The sequence below is a fragment of the Amblyomma mixtum genome, chromosome 7 (genome assembly GCF_055824585.1).
Source record: "Amblyomma mixtum isolate Tamu chromosome 7, ASM5582458v1, whole genome shotgun sequence".
Lineage (NCBI taxonomy): Eukaryota > Metazoa > Arthropoda > Arachnida > Ixodida > Ixodidae > Amblyomma > Amblyomma mixtum.
The window spans coordinates 45,187,358-45,193,357 of NC_143018.1; the positions used below are offsets into that span (position 1 = coordinate 45,187,358).

The window sequence follows — 6,000 nt, forward strand, 5'->3', positions numbered from 1 at the left end:
ATTTAAGCTGCAAGTTCTTAACAAGTGATAAATAAATAAATGGTTATCGGGAAACAGAAGGCGTGACCACTTCTTGGTGGACACCTCAACCGCGCCGTGAGGCAAGGAGGGAAGGTGGGAGTGAAAGGAGAAAGAGTGAGGTGCCGTAGTGGAGGGCTCCGGAATAATTGAAGTTGGTTTTTGAGGAAAGGAAAGGATGCAGTATCTGTCTTACATCCCGGTGGACACCTGAACCGCCCCGAAATGGAAGGGAGGAAGATGGGAGTGAAAGAAGAAAGGAAGAAATAGGTGCCGTAGCGGTAAAAGTTGGTAAATTGGGTTTTTTGAGGGAAGGAAATGGTGCAGTATCTGTCTCGCATACCTCGGTGGACATCTGAATAGCGCCGTAAGGGAAGGCAGGAAGGTAGGAGGTAAAGAAGAAAGAGAGAAAGAGGTGCCGTAGTGGAGGTCTCCGGGATAATTTCGACCACCTGGGGATCTTTAACGTGCACAGACATCGCACAGCACACGGGCGCCTTTAGCGTTTCGCATCCATCGCAACGTGGCCGCCGCCCTCCGGTTCAAACCCGCGTACTCCAGCTCGGTAGGGGAGGACTCTGTAATAATTTCGACCACCTGGGAATCTTCAACGTGCATTGACATCGCACATGATTTCGACCACCTGGGGATTGTTAACGTGCACTGAAAATCGCGAAAGACGGTGTGCCGAGGAAGCCGACGGGTGGGGGCGGTTGTTAGGAAAAGTACAGTAGCTTGCTCACTTGGATAACTGGTTTTGCTATCGAGTCCTGAAGCGGCTCCTCTGCAGCAGGGGTCCCGGCCTGGAGTACTGCAGAGCTTAGAAAGCGATCTCTGTCTGTGTGAAAGACTGTATATCTCGTACATGAGAGGGAGGAAGTTTGAGGTGTCCCGGAAGGGGCCACTTTTCTGGTTGAAATAGACAGGCTCTTGGACTGTTTAAAGAAATAAGCACCACTTTTTTTTTTTCAGAACTCCAAAGTAATGAAAACTACTTGTTCACACGTGGTATTCTTCTTTTTTTTTACTCCAGCGCTGCAGAAAGACTCAGTGCGCAGATTTCAAGTCCTCATGATTGTTATTACTATTTTTTCTCAAGGGTAGTATATTAATAGTTTTATAATCAAGCATCAGAAATACGTCGTCCTCTTGCCTAATATGTTGATGCGCTGGTTGAGTAACGTGATTAAAGTGCCCTCTGTCTTTGAAAGTCCATTTCCTATTTCGCTGCATGACAGGCATAAAAAGATGAGGTAGAATTGAAGAGCTATACCCAAAAGAATAATAATTTGCACGTGGGGTTTGTAGACCAGCTGCTGTTTGTGATCTCTATATCTAGCGCTTCTTCTTCTTCGGAAGGCGGGGTAACAGAATGTGCGCCACAAAAACATCAAGAAAAAAGAGAGAGAGCTATGGAATGAGCGAAGCGTGAGAGAGAGAGGCTGACTCTCTGCATGCTAGCGTGCGACTTCTTCGCGTTCTCCTGGATTTTGATGTCGCATGTACGCAGCGCATGTGAGCGCGTTTTCTTTTTTGTTTGCGCAACTCCGGGGCGGGCCACAGCAGCTTGTACGAACGGGGAATTTCTCCTTGGAGGCAGCCGTATATAACGGAGTCCGCGCCGCCGACGAGACGCACAGATCCTCCCAGATCACTTCTCTCGAGCAGCAGTCTCGGAGCGTCACCGATCCAGACACTATGATCAAGGTTCTGGTTAGTATGGGGCCGCTTTCGGTTTTTCTCGTTATTTTTTTCTCCGTGGCTTCTTTACGAGCTTTATTTCTAGTTTATCTCATTTAATTCCTGTCTATAAGACGACAGACAGACAATGTGACGTCTAAAAGACGTCACATTGCTGCATCTTAACAATTCCAGAATAGTGAATGTGAGCAAGAGGCTGAAATGTTTTCGAAGCTCTTAAGTCTTGTTGATTATTTTGCGCTTTCTGGGTACCCCTATAACCTGACGAGAAGAATAGTTGTTTTAGCTATAAATTTTTAAAAATAAGCAGTGATAGCAGTATAATCTTCCGTTAGCAGGCAAACCGTGACTTTGTAGGAAATTTTGGCAAGAGTGGTTATTTTATTCCATAAGAAGACAGGCTTGGAAACATGCCGGACTAAACAATAAGCATCAAAGTACAACCATCGCTAACTGCGTTAGTTTGCACAATAGTTGTTGCAACATTTGTCTGCGAGGAATCGCTTCGGCAAAGCGCTAAAACAAATTTCGCGCAACTTTGCAAAGCGGAGGATTTTAGGCGTACGCTGCTCTAAGAACGCAAGAATACTGTATGCTTCTGTTATATGCCTTCTGTGACTGACCGCAGTGTTGCGGCTGACCATAGTGTTAATCATAATTCACGACGCACGTGCATTATTCACGCACAGTTTTGCCCTTTGCGTACCTGCGAACAACGCTGCAGTAGTCTTTAAAACCGGGAGACGAAACAGATTAGGCGTCCACTTAGGTTTCGCGAAAGGTTAAACCAAAGTTCGCCACACCCTCTGCATGTTTACTGACCGACTCTTTCCATTCTCCTCGCAGATCCTCCTTGCCGTGTTGGCCTTCGCTGCGGTCTCGTACACTGTGGCCGCCCCGCAGTACTACATTGCAGACGGTCTGTACTACGGCTACCCCTACCACTCCGCATACTACGGCGCCTACTACCCGCACTACTACTACGGGCGTTAAAGTACGCGCCACTACAGCAGCGCAAGCGACAGTTCATGGTGAGCGAAGCAGAACGCGGCAAACTCACTCCAGCTACCCAGGAGCAAGGTCCAATGAAAAAGTCGCTTGAAAGAAGTTCCATCACAGTATGACAGGAACGTGAAGAACAAAATCACTAGGCTTAGCTCGCACATAGCTCGGCAGCCTTCAAGGGCAACGGAGAGCAACGTGAAAGAATCGAATGCACATGCAGGAACGCTCACCATTTTATCGCCACTGAGTACTGACAGAGAGGGAACTTCACGTAGTAACAGTCATCTGGGTGGTAGTCATCTCTATTTTAGTTTGCAATCCTGTAGAAAGTGGGTGGTAGTCATCTCTATTTTAGTTTCAAATCCTGTAGAAAGTGTCTACTCCCTTCAAGGTAGATAACATGCATTCTAACCGCAGCCGGATGAGCTTCAGTGTGGAGATATGTATAATTGTTATCATTGTCTTTAGCCGTTAGCAGCAAGGAAGGTGCGAAGGTTTATAGCTCTAAATATCAATGTAACGAAGCATTATGAGTGCAGATGTGCGCGCATGCATGTTTAATTTGAACGCACATCGTTAGATGTCAGACATGGAAAAAGCAAGCGAATAACTGTTCGTAGTCAGTCGAGCTCCATTCTTTCTCGCCAACGGTGCAACAACTGTTCCTCCGGCGAGCTCTGCGGGAAGTGCAGGCCTTATGGTTCTCCATTTTCGGGAGACATAGATATTCAGGGACATTAGGTACAAAAGTTATGCTCAGGCCTAACAAAGCCTTAAATGAAAAAGACACTCCGCCGAGAATCGGAAATGTTGTAGAGTGCATCCCAGACATTCACCATTGCGTTCCACTGTGTTGATATCTTTTCAGGAGAATTTCTCGAAACCGCCTCGGAATGGTTAACACACACGTTCCCTGCCAATGGTCCTCCGGAAGAAATACCTCGACCCTTCGGCTTGTTACGCCACAGGCGACACCTGCTTACCTGACTCGTCCTGTGATTTAATCGAGAACCAACGAGGTCCACCGTTTCTTTTCTTTGGTCTGGGAATTTGGTGCTGAAATAAAGCCATTCTAACCAGATACTTACGCTTTCGTCTTATTTCCTTACAAGTATGACGGATACGCTGAATACCGATTGAAACATAGCGTCAGTGATACACATCCTGACCCGCAATAGATAGGAGCTGCGGTCTTCAAAACGACACGTGCAGAAACTTTGGAGGAGCGGCTACTTAATTTTTATGCACGTCGTGCAGCTTGTGTCGCTACGATGAAGCAAAAATCTAGAGAAGAATGAACAGAAGAAAAAAAAGGTTACTTCAAAGGACGATGATGACAATTCCAGCCGAAAGAAAAACGGTCTCGTCGAGAGGAAGGTGACTGAACTCTAGTTTACCGCTAGGCAGTTGCGACCACCAGGATAAACCAAATACGTATTGAACTGTGCGAATGATGTAGGTTTCTGCACTTAACCATACAAAGATCGCAATATCATAAGGTGATGTTACCGCTGATGGCGGTGGCTCTGGTCCAATATTCTGAGAATTGCTGTCAGCTAATGCTGATGATGCTGGGCTGAGAGGATGCCTACGTGTGGACTAAATAAATTTGCCAAAACCTTTTACCGCTTGTAGATTGGTTATAACATAGCGCACGGGGTGGTTTACTGGCAGTGCTTCCATCCTAAAAGCCCAAGATAAGGCACGTAGCCCGCATTAGAGCAGTAGGAAGCGGCCTTGTCGAGCATGGTCTTAGAGGACCAGATCGCCTTTATAGAATGAGCCTGTGCGGCAGCTGTCTTCATGGGCGCCCTGGACTAGACGAAATCCGGAGATACCCACAGTGTCCTTATAAAACTGACATGTAGACCGTATATATACTTCTTATGGACTTTGCTGCCTTCCTATAGATATTTTGTTTTGTATATTCATAGTCTATCGACAAAAATATACTAGAACTGTATGGCCATAAATCTATAGATTGCGTATAGACTGCCTATAGAATTTGTATTGCCTATGGACTAGTCTATAGGATTTGTCTATAGGAACTCTGTAGACTTTACAGACAAAAGACTGTGGATATTCTAAGACTGTCTAAAGAAATTGTGTGTGGGATGCTCCCATTGAGAAGCCTTTCCGAATAAAGTTTCTTCTTCTTCTCAATGGGATTACTACCATTTGTCTGTCATAGACGAGTTCGTAAAGTTTCGGCTTAACTCTTGCGATTCATGAAATATGCTGGGACATGTATTTTCTTACGGGATTGTCATCTCATATGTCGGATTATAAGCACTGGATACTGCATGGATAGTTTCCAAATAGAATGCCTTTTAATAAGATGTGCAAACAAAGGAAAGCGACATCAACGGTTTTCGAACAGTTGTATTTGCGGAACTCAGTGCAGACAAGAGGGTATGTAGTGCAAAAAGACGAGACCTGTGAAGAAACACATAAACGTAGCACAGTTATGTCCGACTTATTTATCTTTGCACCCACATATGTTAGGCATGTTTATCAGCAATATCAATGCAGAAGAAACCAAAATTCGAAATACAATGCAATTCCCAAACCAACACAAAAGGCAATGTATTTATTTATCTTCAGTAGAGCCTGTAGAACCAGTTTTAATTATTGAGAACACGATGGGTTGGCTTCATGAACAACGATAGCTATCTTTCTCGGCCAGCGCTCGTTTCCTGAAGTTCTCATGAAAACATCACGTATTTTAAAGCATCCGAAATTTCTGTCCCTCTACGTCAATTCTTACAGATGCTTGCTACAAGCATTTTACTAGAGGCAAAGTTGTGAGCGCCGTTTAAATATACCGAAGTCTTTACGCATTTCGCTTCAAGCGCGTTTGTTTCCAGGATGAATTTTCTGAACTTTTGAAATTGAAAAGCAAAGCGGTTGCGCATTCAAGAGCTCAGAGGTAAGTTGTTAAAAGTTATCTCGTTCTCAGGACCGCACTCATTACTGGCTTTAACATCGGGTTGACGTCGCAGACGGTTCTTCTTGTTGCGGCCTGAGAGGCAGGGAAACGAAGGTTAGGTTAGGTTAGGAGGAGACGAAGGAACGGAGCAGATATGAGAAATTTAAAAGTTTTAGAAAAGTCTAAGAGCAGATTATCTGCACATTACTGAGGCAGATGAGAGCAAATTACAATACTTTTGCAAGAGAACGAAAGAATAGGTCGGTAGGAAAGAAGAAGTACCATAGTTTTAAAAAAAAAGAATCAGTTTTTGATTTCATAAAGCTTTTAAGTTGTTTTTTTCAGAG

At 44.7% G+C, this 6,000-nt stretch overlaps 1 long non-coding RNA gene across 2 annotated transcripts; it reads left to right on the forward strand.

The window, feature by feature from the left end:
• Nucleotides 1-1,604: 1,604 nt before the first annotated feature.
• Nucleotides 1,605-3,807, forward strand: LOC149335880 (uncharacterized). 2 transcript variants are annotated; one of them, XR_016284546.1, is made up of 3 exons: nt 1,605-1,731; nt 2,566-2,750; nt 3,593-3,807. It is a non-coding gene; the product is annotated as an uncharacterized LOC149335880 (long non-coding RNA). The 2 variants fall into 2 exon arrangements; XR_016284545.1 differs by having other exon boundaries at nt 1,611-1,731; nt 2,566-2,638.
• The last annotated feature ends 2,193 nt before the right edge of the window (nt 3,808-6,000 follow it).